We start from the raw sequence: 16545 nt of genomic DNA on the forward strand, positions 1-16545 counted from the left end.
CTAAGCAGCTATTCATGTTGCTGATTTTAAGGATGTCCCCTCAATGTGTTTGAAGGCTCTGTATGAAAAGATAGTACTTTCTCAGACTTAACAAAAAAAGGTAAAGAATTTCCCTTATGTACCCCTACTAACTGCTCTGTGCTTGCAAGCCTGATGAACAGCAGTCACTAAAACTCCAGTGCCTTTATATCCACCCAGCATCAAACAGGACCTATTTTCAACGAGCTCCTAAGAATACCAAGCTATCATCCAATTCACTATGTAACCTCCTGCTTCCCCCCATGGAGAGGTTTCAGAAACAAGATGGCTAGAGAACCAAAGCGGGTGGGGGGAAGGAAGCAGGGAGAATTTTACCCAGAAGGAACAAAAAGCACACATCACCAGACAGAAAGAAAACACATCTGAAGCCCTCTCCTGAGAGCCAAATGTGGAAAAGGATCAACAACGCTGATCCACTAGGATCCTGATCTTTGAACCACAGTCTTGCTCCTCCAGGGATGGCAGTTAGCTTGCAGCCAGCTGGCAGGAATGCAGCATGGCTAATCTGACTTAAACCAGGAATAAGGAAGTCATCTCGGTAGGAGTTTGGTGCCTACCGGTGTCACTAAGAAAATAACCATGGATCAGACCAACCTCACATCTTACAGAGCCACTCAACCTTCCGCCTTCAGAGTGTTGTTCTCCACCCTCAGAGCAGCTCCCAGACCCCAAATCACCTTGGGCCCCTACCTTCAATCACCTTGGGCCCACAGAAGATGAACTTCCCACCCTGACCACACCCATCTTGTTTTAGAGAAATCTGCTACAAAAGAACTAGTAACTACAGTGCACAACTCAGTATAATTCCTTACATAAAACCCTGCCCTTTCTTGCTATAATTAGCCATACTGTTTTAGGGGAAAGCCTCTCACAGTTTGCATAAGGATCTGAGCATATTCTTAAAGAACACATTGCTCAATTCCCATTCAAGCTCTTGTCTTCTGAGCCACTAAGAAATTGCCTTGAATTAATAGTTTGCTCTTAATACACTTACAGAGAATGCACTTTGCTGCCTGTAATTCATTCACATTCTGAAATCACAGAATGACAACTACCTTTAGGGGTGGAAAGCTGTAAGGCAGGAAGAAAGAATTAGACTCCCCCCATGCATACACATACACGTGCGTGCACATACTGCACACATACAAGAGAATTAAGTGAGCGAAATGTAGAATTTGAAGAACAAACCACAGCAAAGTAAAGCTGCTGGTATAAGGCATCTATGAACATTGCCACTGGCCTTCCATCTATAGGTGTACCCCAGGGATGCCCTCCAACCCAACCCATACTCATCTGCTGGGGCTGCAATCTCACGATTGACTCCCAGGAAAAAGTAATCACAGTTCTTTCCTGAAAGTGCTGGCTGCCTTCCTTTCCTTCTCTCTCTCTCTCTCCCTTTTTTTTTTTTTTTTAATTTTGTTGAGTGCCCACTAGGTGCCAGCAACTAGAGATTTCCTGGAACTTCAAAGCAACAAATCTGGAAAATGAAAGTGGAGAAGAAATGCACAAAATGCTAAAAGCAGAACTTGAGGCACAGACCTGGGAAACAGGGCCAGCCAAGTGCTAAGGAAATCCGGATAGAGCAGAAGTTGAACTGGCCCAAGAGAGGGGTGACCAATTACATTAGCAATTAAGTCAGTGAGGTAGTGGCCTCGAGTTTCCCCAGCTGAGACACAGTGAGTAGCAAATCATGCAGAGAACTCGGCCCTAGCCATAAAAGAGAGACAATCTGGCTCTTGCTGGTGCCTTTGGCATTGACACTGGTGGGGCTCAGTTGTTGCTTCTGTTGTAACTGTGTGTAAACACACTGCTCCTGCTATGCCCACTGATAATTTAACAGCCTGAGAGTCAAGCAGATGTGGGTTCACCCAACCAAGTTCCGGTTCTGCCATGGCATTAATTTTAAGCAAGTTCCTCTGCTCATTTATTCAATCAACAAATATTTATTCAGCAGCTACTATGTGTCAAAGATTCTTCTAAGCACTGGAGGATACAGCAAAAGGCAAAAGCTCTTGCCTTCATAGAGTTTATCAAATTCTTTGAGCCTCAGTTTCCTCATCTATAAAATGGGGATAATATACCTACCTTTATGGGTATTATGAAATGAGGGATATAAAGCACCTAGCACATAGTAAATGCTCATAACTGGTGTCCTTCATAGAACAGAGCAAACTTTTCCACAACCCCCAATTAGGGTGTAAGCTCCAAGTGAGGAACTATCTATGGTTCACCCCTATACCACCAGTACCTATCACATAGTAGATGCTCAATAAATATTACACAAATCAATGAATGAGTCCTCAAGCTATAGTAGCCATTATTATGGTAACTGATAACAATTATTCTTCCCCAAACCACTGAGGTTCTACTACCTTAAAAAGCAACAGGACATTAAATTAAAGGCTTTTTTTTTAAAGTAAGGTGCACTACACAATATATCTTTGGACTTTTTTTTAACATGACAGCAAATGTAATTAAGCATAAGTATTCCAATTCATAGAATCTATGAGTACAGAGACCTACATGGACAGCTAATGTAGATGCTACCTCCTACTTTCCTAAGCACAAAGTAAGGACAAGTTGGCCAGACCTCAGGTTGATCCAGAAGACACTTAAAAAGTAAGTTAAAGTTTAGCAGATGTGCTAAAAGATGATCAGTAAAGATAAGCTTTTTAAAAAGTGCTGCATAAACAATCACAAAATCTCAATGGCTTAAAACAACAAAGGTATTTCTCGGTCACATTGTATGTCCAATGCCAGTTGACTGGAAGCTTTGCTCATTTAGTGACTCAGGGACCCTGGCAGATGGAGGCTCCATCTCAACAGGTGCTTGCATGATCACCACAGCAGAAAAGAGTACTGGATGGTCTCACACTGGAAATTAAATGTTCTAGCATAGAGGTAACACAACATACACCTGGAGAAAAAGTAGCTGTGGCGAACATTAACAACCTCTACCCTGGATGATACTAAAACACAGCAAGCTGTGGAATAACAAAGGGATTTGTTAAAGAGGATGCTCCAATAAAACATCTGGACAGCTCTAAGATTCACATAATCCTGGACCTGGGAGAATGTGTAGGGGTCATTTCAGATCAGTGGCCTCAACATAAAGACATACCAGACTACACAAACCTGGACCCTGAATTTTCAGAGCAGCTCTGCTTTTTTCTGTAAATATACTCAGGGTCCAGACAAGTTTTTTTTCAGGAAACAAAAGTTTCTACAGCTGAAAAACATTTGAAAACCGCTAATGTAAACCAAATCCTTTATTTTACAGATTAAAAAAGTAGAGAGACAGGAGAAAAAAAGGAGGCCCAGGAAGTTAAATTGACCCTGCCCCACCCCTAAAAAAGCTCCAGAATGATTAGCAGATGTGGAAATAAGTCCACTGACAGAATTTGTTGTAATGTTCACCACTCTCTGGCCATACCCTTCATCTCTGCTACCTTTGGCACAATGGAGCCAGACCCAGACCAAAATCATGTCATACAAGGTCATCAAGGGTTCAGTAAATGATACAGACAAGAAGTAGAAGTCCCCACCTATTGCACTAAATAATGATTCACATCCCATTAACAATTCTCTACATTACTCATTCCCTACTTCCTGGTAAATGTGAAGCCATTAGTAGAAATTAACACTAACCTTCAGGAGACTTTCATTTTTGTTCTCAGAAGATTACAGGTAAGCAGCCAACTATGATTTGTGTTCACTCAGTTCCATTCTCTTCTCACGTTCCCAGCTCACCTTTGTGCCCAGCTTCTCCTCCACTTTCATTCACACTAAAGCACTGGTGTCACGTATTTAAGCCTCAATGATCTTCCAACCTCCAGTCTCTGTCTTTTCCAAATCATCTTACACAGTTGTCCCTCAGTATCTGCAGGGGATTGGCTCCCAAAATGACCATGGATAGCAAAATCCAAGGATGCTCAAGTCCCTTACAGTCAACCCTCCAGACGCAGAACCCGTATATACTGAGGGCCAACTGTACTCGTTAGCCCAGAACTAAAACTCAGACTTTTCAGCCTGGAATCCAGTTGCCTCCTCAATTTTACCCCAAACTACTTTTCCAGCACTATCTCTTCTGTGGCTGTATTTGCCCAGCCAAAGGCAGGATGATGGCCCTGAAAGTCAAAATGACATAGTGATGAATCCTAGATCTTGTGCAAATGCCTTAATCTGATTTTTGATGTTCTCACCTTTAAAATAGGTATGATGGCATCTACTTTGAAAGGTTCTTGAGAAGGTATGTATCAGCGAGGATTATGTTTGATTACAAGTAACAAATAGTGGCTTACAAGTAAGGAGGTTATTTGTTTTCAGCAACAAGAAGTACAGGGGAAGGCAGTCTAGGCTGTTACTATGGCTCAACAATGTCAATCAAGACCAACAGCCTTCCAGGTTCCAGCTTTGTCGTTTTTAATACATGGTCTTATCTTTGTTGTTGTAGTTCGAGGCTGCGCCTCAAGGCATTGTGCCCATTTTCCCAGCAGCAAGAAGCAAAAAGCGGTCAAATGCTGCTGGGGTATACCAGCCAAGTGTGTCCTCCTCACTAAGCTTTAAGGGAGGCCCCCATCCAACAACATCCACTTGCATCATTAAGACCTGAATTTCGTGGCCATTCACGTAACGGAGTTTGGGAGCGTGAGATGCGCATATCCCCATCCCAAACAAAATTGGAGTTCTTTTAGTTAGAAAGGAGAGAATGAATACTGGATAGGCAATCAGCAATGTCTACCCCAATATTAAATTATATACTTTACGTAAAGCGCTAAGCAGAGTACACAGCACGTAGTTAACTGCTCGATAAAAGTTAAGCTATAGTTATTGCTATTATTATAATTATTATTGTTATTATTATGCACGTGTCTTACCCTCTAGCCAAATGGAATAACTCATTATAACCAGATGTGCTCCTTACACTTCTACTATATCCACTGCTCTATCTGTACCTCTAAAACTGTCACTGCTTCAAGGTCCAGGAAAATGCCATTTCATCCAAGAATTCTTTCCTGACACCTACTCCTAATAAGTTCTATGGTAACGGGACTCACGTCAGACAAAAATTCTTGAGCTCCTCACTCCATTGAGCACAGTCCCTCAAACACAGTAGGTTCTAATAAATAGTGCCTTGATCATTTAAGTAATTCACGTATACACTCATGTATATATTCATACCTGCTTTTACAGTCAGTCCTCTAGAATCAAACATAGTATATTCCTGAAATGCACAAGTAAAACACTAGGTTTATATGTCATAAAGCCAGGGATAGGAGTGAGGGGATGAAGACTGCATTCCCCAAGAATGAGAAGAAAAATTACAAAATTCTATAAAAACACCATACTCCTTACACATTGTAGGAGTTCAGATTATAGTTCATCAAATATTCCCTCCCCAACTATGGGCAGAGTCTACTTTTACCCATGGATGTTGGGCTTCCCCATGTGACTTGGTATATCCAAAAACACTGTTAGTGGAAATGACATTAGCTTGTGCAACTTGGCAAGGCTCTTGAATACAGTGATCTGCTGTGATAAGAGCATGCTCCAAGTAGCTGCTATCCCTTCAGCCTGGGCCCCAAACGCAGGTGGAGCAGATCAGAATCCAACTTACAGCTTATAGCAGAGCCACCACAAGGAGCCCAACCTAGATGAGCCAAATAACAGTCAACCGACAGACTCATGAGGGTGAGACTAAATACCTGTTTTTTTGTTTGTTTGTTTGTTTTTTAAGAAGATCCCTCTTTTCTTTTTAAAAAATATTTATTTATTTATTTATCTGGCTGCGTGGGGTCTTAGTTGCAGCACACGGGATCTTCATTGCAGCACGTGGGCTCTTTGTTGTGGCGCGTGGGCTTTTCTCTAGTTGTGGTGCGGTTTTCTCTAGTTGTGTTGCGCTTTTCTCTAGTTGTGGTGCACAGGCTCCAGAATATGAGGGCTCAGTAGGTAGCTGCCCCATGGCATATGGGATCTTAGTTCCCCGACCAGGGATCGAACCCGCGTCCCCTGCATTGGAAGGTGGATTCTTAACCACTGGACCACCAGGGAAGTCCCAAGAATAAATACCTGTTGCTGTAAGTCCAGGAGTTTTGTTATGCAGCAAATGTTGACTAATTTATTTTTTACCATTTGATATAATTTCACATTTATTACATAATCATTCATTTTGTTCTTTTTCTTCTGGTAAGAAAGAACCAGTTAAAGCATCTCTGCCTTTGGTACACCTAATGATTTCTATCTTTTGATCAACTGTTTTAAATTTATGAGACCTACATTATCATTAATATCAATGCTTTTCTATTCCCCTTTTGTTCTACTATCTTCCTAAAATAAGGAAAATCACAATAAAGTATCAAGGAATAACATAAACATTGCTAAAACTGAACTGCTGGCTGGCAGGTAGGTCTCCCATGTGACAGCCAAAATGTTAACTTCTGAGCTGATAAAAGGGGTTAAAGCAAGTCCCAGTAAAACAAACAAAAATGTTGATTGTACAAAGTCAACGCCACCAAAATCAAAGACTATCTGTTGAGGTGAATTTCTGGACTCCAACACCATTCATCTAAACTCACTTTTCAGGATACCTGTTTTGACCAACCATGACCACTGAGTTTCTTCAATGGGAAGAAGACACTGATAGGCTTAAGTCTGTGGGTTTTGCAGCATAATAAAGCAAGAGAGCAATATTGTTTTAATAGAATCATTTTAAATATAATTATATTTAATCACTAATGAAAAAGAATCTCTTTGTAAGTGGAAGAGAAAATAAAATTCCTATCCTTTAGCAAAAACAAAATAAGAAAACAAGCCAATTGGATGAAAAGAGCATGTATTCAACTAAGACCTATTCAGAACTCCAAGTGGAAATTTAAGATATCAAGAAAAATGGAAGAGTGTGCATTCTATTCTGTTTTACCTTTTTTTAAGTCACCGTTAAGTTTGAAACCAAATTTCCTTTGGGCCAAAACTGACATACGGGAAATATATAATACACAAAATTACTTAAATTGCCTGTTGGTGGAGGCAACAGCTTTCAAAGTGGCAAGGCAAATAGGACAGTGCAAAGACCATCAATATGGCAGTGAACTCTTAGCAGAATAGACCCTATGTAAGCCGGAAGAGCCCACACTGCAGACTGGACACATGCAGACTGCACAACCAAAATTTGAATTCAAGGCCATGTCCAAGGTCATGGGCTCTGGGTCAGAGAAACCTGGGCTCAAGTTCTCACTCTCACACTAAACTGTGGCAAGATACTTAATTCCTTTTAGTTTCCTTATCTATAATTTGAGGATAATAATAGTCCTACCTACCTCATAGGGGCTTTGCAGGGTTTAAAAAAGAAAATACATGTAAAGTACTCCCCAAAGTGCTAGCAAATGCAATAACAATAATAATGACAATAGTAATAATACTACCTTGACAAACCTGTCTCCTACATGAAGACCATCCTAATCAGTATATGCTGGCTCACAATCTGTTCATGAAATGCTGAATGCACAGCTTTATATTCACATCCAGGTACAACTTCTATAAGGTGACAGCTCTCTGGTTCAACCAGTAATTTTTCCACTGAATTCAGTGACAAGAGTATTGAAAAATTAGCCTTTCACTAATAGAGAATTGAGAAGGATCTGCTCCTTCCGCCCACAATCCATCCACCCTTGAAGATCTTGCTGGTGAAAGCCATGCTTCCATCACAATCCACACACCACCACCCCCAAACTGTACAAGGCTTTCATTAAAGCACAGAAGCAGACCGACAAGATGGCTCACCTTAAAAGCAAATTCACCTTAAACGCAAACTCTTCTACCCTCCAGAAACGATCTGGCTTGACCCCACTGCCACCTCCAAACTGGCATCCAAACTGGAAGTGAAGAAGGCAGCCTTCACTTCAGAAGTTGGGTTATACTGTCAAAAACTAAAAGAATCTATTCGTGGTAATCCAAATAAAGCATGCTTGCCTGCTTCAAAAATATCTTAAAAATCCACCCAATAGAGCCAAGAGCCAAGTACTGTATACTGAGAAACAATGTGACTTTACAAGGACAAGAGTGACCATAGGAGACAAAGCACCACACCCTTTTCCAGATACCTCAAGAGTAAATGGTATCTCTTATAAAGGAGCCTGCAATTCTAGAGAAATAGGTGGACAATTCTAACCCCCAACACCTTCTCCCATTTCATTCTTTACACAGATTCATTTCATTTTCATTTTTAAGCCAACGGCCTGAGCATCCCCAACTACTACAACTAAAAAAAGGGTTGGGGGTGACAAATACAAGTCAAGCATACTTGCTTCTAAGCCCATTTTCGAAGAGTTTTCTTCTCGCTTGTCTGCCTCTCACAGCTGGAGCCTCATACCTGGTATAAACCAATGGTTAAGTAAAACCACTGATTTAAAAAGCCAACCAGGAAACTAACCCTGACAGTGGGAACTGCCCTCCTCTCTCGAGCATTGATTGGCTCCTGAGATTCCAGCGGTCCCCATTCTGCCCACCTAAGTGGTAGGTGTGGCTGTCAATCACAGAAGGAGCTGACAATTCACCGCTCCGGGAGTAAACTGCCTTTCATCCAGCAAAGGCAGGTAGCCGCCTAAAATCGATCCTCTTGTAACAGAGCGGACCCTCCCTCTCGCGCAAGGAGAACAGAGACCCTTAAGTACAAAATAAATAAGGCAGGGCCGATCGTAGTTTACGAGCGCTGTTTTATTATCCCGCACCAAAGCAGCCCTTAATCTTCACTGTCCTAAGATGATCTTTCAAAGGCTCCGACAGTAATAAAAATAAATAAATAAAATGAATAGGTACAATCCTATAAGTATCGGTTTTCTTGTATAATTCGGAGATGGGAAAGGCGAGGGAAGGAATGTCGTTCAGTTGAATTTCACATCGTATTCGTTTGCATATACCACCACCCTCTACCCCTCCCCAATAAATCCGCTTCATGTTCTCTGACACGGCTTTTTTGTTTGTTTGTTTGTTTTAAACCGCTGCCCTCGGAGCCCACCGAAGCAGCTAGGTACCCCACCCCCTAGTCTGAGGCTCCACCTTTCTCTACTTTGTTCTGCTTGGGAATTCCCTGAGACCCTTGCCCCTGCCAACACCCCACCCTTCAAGGCAAGAGGGGGAAAGCCAGGCGAAAGAGGGGGAGATGGAAAGAAGAAAGGCAATAGCAATGAGGGTGGCTGCAGGAGAGGGACTGCGGGAGGTGGTCCGGGCCGCCGGGGCGAGCGAGCGGCCCCCGCGCGCCGGAGGAAGCCGTGCACTTGTTCCAATCCGGGGGTTTCTACATCGAGACAAATCCGCCCTTAGGCCGCCCCATTCTTTCCCCCGCCCCAGCAAGCCCTGGTGGAGGCGGGTGGTTCACCCCTCGGCTCCCCCCGATAACGCAATGCAGCTCCCCACGAGTGAGCGGGACCCGGCACGAGGGATGCCCGGGCACGGGCGCCCCGAGGGAGCCGAGCGCCCAGCGGCCCCGGCGTCGACGTCTCACCTTTCCGATGCTCGCCCCGGGGCCGTCCCACAAGGATTTTTACAACCTCTTGTCGCCTTGGCCCCGGGCGGTCGGGAGGAGCCGGAGCCGGCACCGGAGCTGAAGCCCGAGAGAGCAGGAGCGGGAGGAGGAGGAGGAGCAGGGAGGGGAGGGGGGGGAGGGAAGGAGGAAAGGCGCCGTTCCGAGGGCCGAGGCCGGGCGCCGGGCCGGGCGGGGCCGACGGCCGAGGGGGCGGCACCCGCCGCAGTCTCGAGACTCGCGCTCTCTCGGGCGCTGCCAGAACTGCGCTCCGCCGGGCCCCCCCCGCGGCCGCTCGGCGCGCTCGCTCGCTCGCCGCTCCCCTGACTCACATTCCCAGCATTCCCGAGGAGCTGTTGGGGGGGTGGGGGGGGGGCTGGGGCTGGGACGCGGCCACCTCCGCGGGGGGCAGCAGAGAGCGCCCGGCCGGGGCGGGGTTCAGGCGCGGGGGTCTTCGTAATGCCTCCTCCCAGGAGGCCGCTGTCTCGGAGCATCTCGTCTCCATCCCCTGTCCCTGACGCCCCTTCCCGACTACCCTCCTCCAAAAGCTGCCAGGCGCTCCGGGGATTAGTTAGGTGGCTTCAGCGACAGGGACAGGGATGACACTTGGTGGAGGGGGTGCAACTATCTTTCGAGTTAAGCTTTAGAGCGGGGGTCGAGGTTCCCTTACCCTGGCACCCTCCCATTAGTTTTATCTTCTTTAGGAGGGTGAAGGGATTTCAAAAGACTTTTACTTTCTTGTTCCTCCGAAGGAAAAAGAGAATGGAAATGAAGAAGGGAGCAAGAAAATAATACCATCATCATCATCATAGTTGCCATCATTCATTGAGTGCCTCATCTGTGCCCAGCAAAGTGTGTGCATCGTCCTATTTAAGGTAGAAAGATGGTGTCAGTTCATTCACACACATACAAATATACACCTCAAGATAAAGTGCATGAGGAGTTGGACAGGTTTTGCATTGGAAAAAGCTCCCACCCAGCAAGTCTGGAGCCCCAGCTGCTGCTATTGTCTATTAGGGGACTCCAAACGTCAAGGGAATCTCCAGATTTGGTCTCTTTCACTTGAGTAGAAAGTTTGCAGGACTAGAGCAGTGATTTCCTTCCTGTCCTGATGAGTCTTATAGGGAGCTTAGACAAATGAAGCAAATCCAACCATGGGATGTCTGGGTAAGCAGAGATAAATGGAATCATCCAAGACCAGGGATGACTCCTTTTTTCCTCTCCTGGTTGGAATTCAAATATTAAATGAAGGAAGTTGCCCCTGAAAGAGGAGGATGCCTTCCTTTTCCAGCCCAAATGCCCTATTTCTTACACCTTCCTTTTACACCTCTGGTATTTAAGGTTTTTCACAGACCCGTAGACCCTGAAGCCTCTTTGCCCTCATCCTCTTCTTTCTCTCAGTCACAAGGAAATCAGCACTCATTCTGTAGACCTGGATGCTCTGTGGGCAAAAGCAAACTACACCTGTTGTGTTTAGTTTCCCATGTACCTTTCCCTCAACTGAAAAGGCTTGTTATATATATAAAAAGCCTTGTCGAGAGTCCTTTGAGAAGTCCTATAATGCCATGTCTTTTGAAATGTTACCAACGTTTTGTTGAGTACCTTCTAAGTGCAGCACTTACATTTTCTCAACTACTCTCACAAAAACTCTGTAAGGTGTTTCTATCTTTCAGAAAAGTCAGGTAACATACCCAGCTAAAAATGTATTTCAATTTATACCTAAGGCTCACTATTCTTAGGCACCCTATCTCTTTTCCTTTGATCCTTGGGTTCTAAATAGGAATCCTTGGACTCCATGGGGACAATTTCTTACTTATATGCCTATGTACGTTTTTCCTCCAGAGAGAAGATCTATGATTCTCAACAGAATTCTTTCACACTGGGTCCTTGAAACAAGTAAAGAATAATTGTATTAAATAGAAAGCAACTTTATATAGTAGACAAGGACTGGAAGCTTTAGGGATCTTAAATAAGTCATCTTTACCCTCTTGAGACTTAGTTTTCTTATCTGAAAAATTAAAAAGCTGAACTAAAGGATCTTAAGATTCCTTCTAGAGCCAACATTCTCTAACTTTATGTTTAAATATGTATATAAACGCATACAGTGTTCAAAATTCTTACAAGTAGCCCTTGAGGGCTAGGGATAGAAAATTATAAGATGTGTTATGTTTTATAAAACCTGTTAAGTGGCTCCAAGTTTTTTGTTGGTTTTTGTTTTGTTTTGCTTTGCTTTGCTTTGTTGTTTTTTTACATATTTCTTCATCATAGTGATTCCTTCCAGCAAGTCAGAGAGAGCACACTTTGTGCAGGTATTTTTTTCTCACATATTCATGCATTCATTCCCTCAACAAATACTTACTGAGTATCCACACTGTACTAATTCCTGCAGGTTCAGAGCCTCTGCCCTCAAGGATTGCACAGTGTAGTAAGGGAGACACGAAAACAGGCCATTACAATACCACTTAGAAGGGACAAAGCTCTGAGAACTGTAGGAGCATGAAGGAAGGACAGCCAACTTTTTACCTTGGGGTTCAGAAAATACTTCCCAAGGGAATGTCATAAAATTTGCTTGCCACATCCAGCTTTCCTGCTCTATCCTGTGCTCAGTCCAGAGCAGCAGCCTGCATACTCTGTGAGCCCCACCAGAGATCAGATCTTTGGTGGACACTTGTCTCTGGGTGGGCTATCACAGCATATCTCCACAGTATTTGAAACTGTGCCATGAGAATGAGTCAGCCAGCTGGTACTGAATGGTGAGCTGGTAGACCATGGTGGCCCAAATCAGAACCATGGCACCCAAAACAATGAAGCCAAAGATCATGGAGAAGTGAGCTCTAAGACCTTTGCCAAGGAAGCTGGTCTGCGGAGAGGAGAATAGGGAGCCATATAGACAGAAACCGAGATTCCTAAAGGCCTAAAAGACTTAGATAGCTAGCTGTTTACTTGATATCCCCAGTGTGGGTATCTAACTAGCATCCCAAACTTGATTTGTCCTAAACAAGACTCTGCATTTTAAGGTACCAAGCCGCTTCTCTCCCAAGGTTGCCCATCAGATTAATGGCACCACCATTTAACCAGCTACTCAGGTCCAAACCTAGGAGCAGCTCTGATTTCTCCTTTTGCTGATTTCATAGCCACCCCATCAGCCAGTTTTGTCATCTCTACCCAGGGCCGTATCAGAATCTGAAGCAAAAGGAAAACTCTGTATGTGTAACCCAGAATAGTCGTTCACCACATGAAGAATCTAGTTAGATGAGAAACAAAATCCCTAAACAACTCAACAATTATCTGTCCTTCTTAGGCAGGAAGTAATTTGTACATATCCCTTAACAAGGTAGGTTTAAGTTGAAGAGAAACATCATTGGGCTGCCACGAAAGAAAAAAAAGGCCCAATCACCTGACCCTTAGGAAGTCAACCTATTGGCTCAGCTAAGCCAATATGAGTCAATTCTCTTTGCCAAAAGTGTTTTAAATTCTCGGTAGCCCTAAGCATCGTAGCAAACATATCAAAACCCAGCACCATCAAAATATGTATCCTTTTTCCTGTAGAAATTTTTGAAAGTTTCTTTAACTTTGCTTTTAAATTTATTTGACTAATTCATTTTATCCACTTGTGGCTATGCTTTGTCTGTAATCATCAAGCATACTCAAGAATTATTGAGATGAGAAGAAAATCTAACCTACAATTGTTTTCAAATGAAATGAAATGTTTGTAAATATGAAAAGCCATAAAGCTACATTGTGTAGGTATTTATAACTAAACAACTATTAATTCCCCATTTACAGTTTTCTGTATATCTGTAATGTCAAGGCATGTAAGTCTTTCAGGGGCTTGTAAAAAATGTTGATTAAATGTCCAAATTACATCCATTTATTTAGTTCCTTGGTTTCCAGTAACTTTCCATTTCTACGATTCTGGCTAGTCATGAAGTCTGGCCACCTTTGCTGTCCTTGTTTCCATGAGAGGCCCCCATGTCCTTCCAATAGATACATACCTTTCTTTTTTCTGTCTCAGGTAGCCTGAGCGAGTTTCTTTTCTTTGCAGACCCAAATTCTCCCTGAATTGGAAAACCACCTTCCTAGTGCTTAGACAAAGCGCTTCACTCCAGTCCACTAGAATCCAGTGGCCAAATCTGGCCCAGTGACCGAATCTGGCCCAGTAACCAGATTCCCCAAAGAAAACAAACCTTGGGGAAACCTCATAAGTAGACATTATTACAGTCTTTGGGGATTCCTCACTCTGCTTCTGAGAAGATGTGGCAGATGGCCATGCTAAGGCCTAAGCCTGGGCTATGTCTGTTTCTATATGGTATTTTCCATGAGCTACTGCCCATCCCTTAGGCCTCCTCTTCCTGCAGTGTTCCCTGACTTGGCTATTTAAAGGTAGTTCATTAGCACATTTTAAATTATGCTAAAAGCTGTAAAATTAAAAGGACTTTTAACCGTGCCCATTTTTCAAGAACAATTTCAGGGTGGAAAAGGCCCCTTAGAAGCCCCTAAGGAGAGGAATAACTACAGATGCAGGTTTTAAATATTTCAGAATGCTACAGGCTTATATATTCTTTTGGCCTTACCCAAACCGTGGTTCCTTAGACTTGTGCTTTTTGCTACTAAAGCAGTTACTTTCAAATACCTCTGTGTTTTTCCTTCTAAAAAGCTAAAGGCATTCTGGAGAGTTAAGCTATTCTAGAACCCATGAACAGTTCTTACCTTGAATCCTGTCTGAGCTTCCATCCATGCAGATGCTGAAAGGATGCAACAAAAATTTTAAGCAAGCCAATGATGGGATCCATTAAGTGAGAGAAGAATAACAAAATTGGGTGGAGGGTGTTGCAACATGAAAGGTATTTGAAATATCCATAACATGACAAAACCAACCTTTTTTCTGTTTTCCTCCTTAGTGGCAAAAATTCAGCATTCAATAGTTGTAACATTGTCAGGAGTTTTAAATGAACCTGTGAAACTCCATGCTAAATGGGCAGGACTAGGGTGAGGCAGGTGAGACTCTAGCCTTAGGTGCAAACTTTAAGGAGACACCAAAATCTCAGTAATCAATATAATATATAATATTTTTGAAATGGAAATCAGCAAACTACAGCCCATGGGCTGGCTGATTGTTTCTGTAAGTAAAGTTTTATTGGAACTTCTGAGGAACAAAGAAAACAAAGAGGAAAAAAGGGTCTGGAGCTTCAGTTATAGGAATTTTATACCCTAGGGTTCCAAACAAGAATTTCTTACACTAGAGCTTCTAACTAACACCCAACTTCCTGGTGTTCCACTGCTGCTGAAAATGCCTGCATTCATCTTTACAGTCCAGAGTCTCTCTGAGCAGGAGAAAAACATTTGCCCAAGGGGTGGATTCTTGTGAGAGAAAGGGTAACAAGCCACTGGAAATGTTTCTTGCAGCAAAAACAGTCTTGTTTACCCAACTTAACCAAGGATCTTGAAGGTCTATAAAATACCTGCTTTAGGCTACATATTTGAAAAGTCACTGAGATAAATGTCTGAATAAACACACTGAGTACTCCATAAATATGAGCCATTTTTTAGTAATAGGAGAATTGTTAATGTAAATTTGAAGAGTGGAATCGCAGTTGTACTGCAAAGATAAAAGTGATGGGCCCATTAATCATCCTGCCTCAGGACAGAGGCCAATGCTAGATAAAGGTAGAACAGGGCCAGGACCCAGAAAACAGGAGAGGGTGTTGGCTTTCCTTCCAAGCATTAAGTATATACCCTACCACCTACAAAAGTGGCTCAGACTACTGAATGTTCTACCACCAAGCAACTCTTATAGACTGTACAAAGGTTCATAACTTATGTTGCCAAAAATTCATCCATTTCTTGAAACAGGCTTTGGATCAGCTCTGAGAAAGAGTTCTTTTCTAAACAAAAGGCTTAACTACACAATTAATGAAAGGGAACTAATTTGCTTGGAGGAGAATAATGAAAGAAAACAAGTTATTTTAAATGATAAAAATATATACCAAATTGACAACAGCTTTAGAATGATGCTCCTGGGTTTGATTAATGAGATACATTATCAGCTGAATAAACAAGAGCTTACTAGTTTAGGACCTTCTTTTACTTAACCTTCTAATGAAAAAAAAATTTAATTTTAACTTACAAAAGTAAGAGGAACGGGTTATAAAATAAAATTCAAACTTTCCAGAAGAGGTTAAAATCTGCTCTAAAAACAGCCAACCACTTTTAACAACCTGGTGTATATTCCCTTGGATTTTTTGAATGCATATTTTAACAAAAATTGGGCCCAATTATGTTTTTTGACTTTCAGTATCCTTTATCTCCTCCTTCTAGCTTTAGACCTCGTTCTTCTGGCTTCAGAAATTGTCACATCATCTTCCCTCCTTGGCCACAGTGGTTGCTCCAAGGGCTAGACATGTGGCCACAGTCAGACCAATCAGAATCCTTTCCTGGGATTTTTTTCAACTGGAGCTCTGTTCTTCTCTAGTCATGGAACTATAAGGACGTAATAACAGAGTTAGCAACATCCATGGCTCCACTGCCATGGAAAAGCTTCTCCGTGGTTGTCTACCACTTGTAAGCAAGTGAGTCCTAATATACATACTCTCCTGCAATTTGATTTTGTTCAGCTAAAATTGTGTACATCGTGGACAGTTTCCGTGTCAGTGCACATCTCCCTCTTCCCTTTCAATAGCTGAATAATAGTCCATTGTATGGATGAATGTTTATGACCTTTTTCTAGAGCCAGGAACATAAGAAGTTTTTAAAAGTGATAAACACAGAAAATTATATTCAGATGGAAGAGCTGCAGCCACATCACAAGTGATGATGACTGTTATATAAATAAGAGACCAGCACTAATAAAGTTTAAGTAGAACTTAGTCCCCAACCACCCATGCAGTACTCATCAGACCTGCGGTAGCAAGAATACTTTGTGGCATTTAATATCACCTCTGCCAGGGACTTCTCTGCTGACCCAGTGGTTAAGAATATGCCTTTCAATG

Source organism: Delphinapterus leucas, chromosome 10, assembly GCF_059928025.1.
Source record: "Delphinapterus leucas isolate spDelLeu-1000000601 "Yukka" chromosome 10, BTC_Dleu_Yukka2, whole genome shotgun sequence".
NCBI lineage: Eukaryota > Metazoa > Chordata > Mammalia > Artiodactyla > Monodontidae > Delphinapterus > Delphinapterus leucas.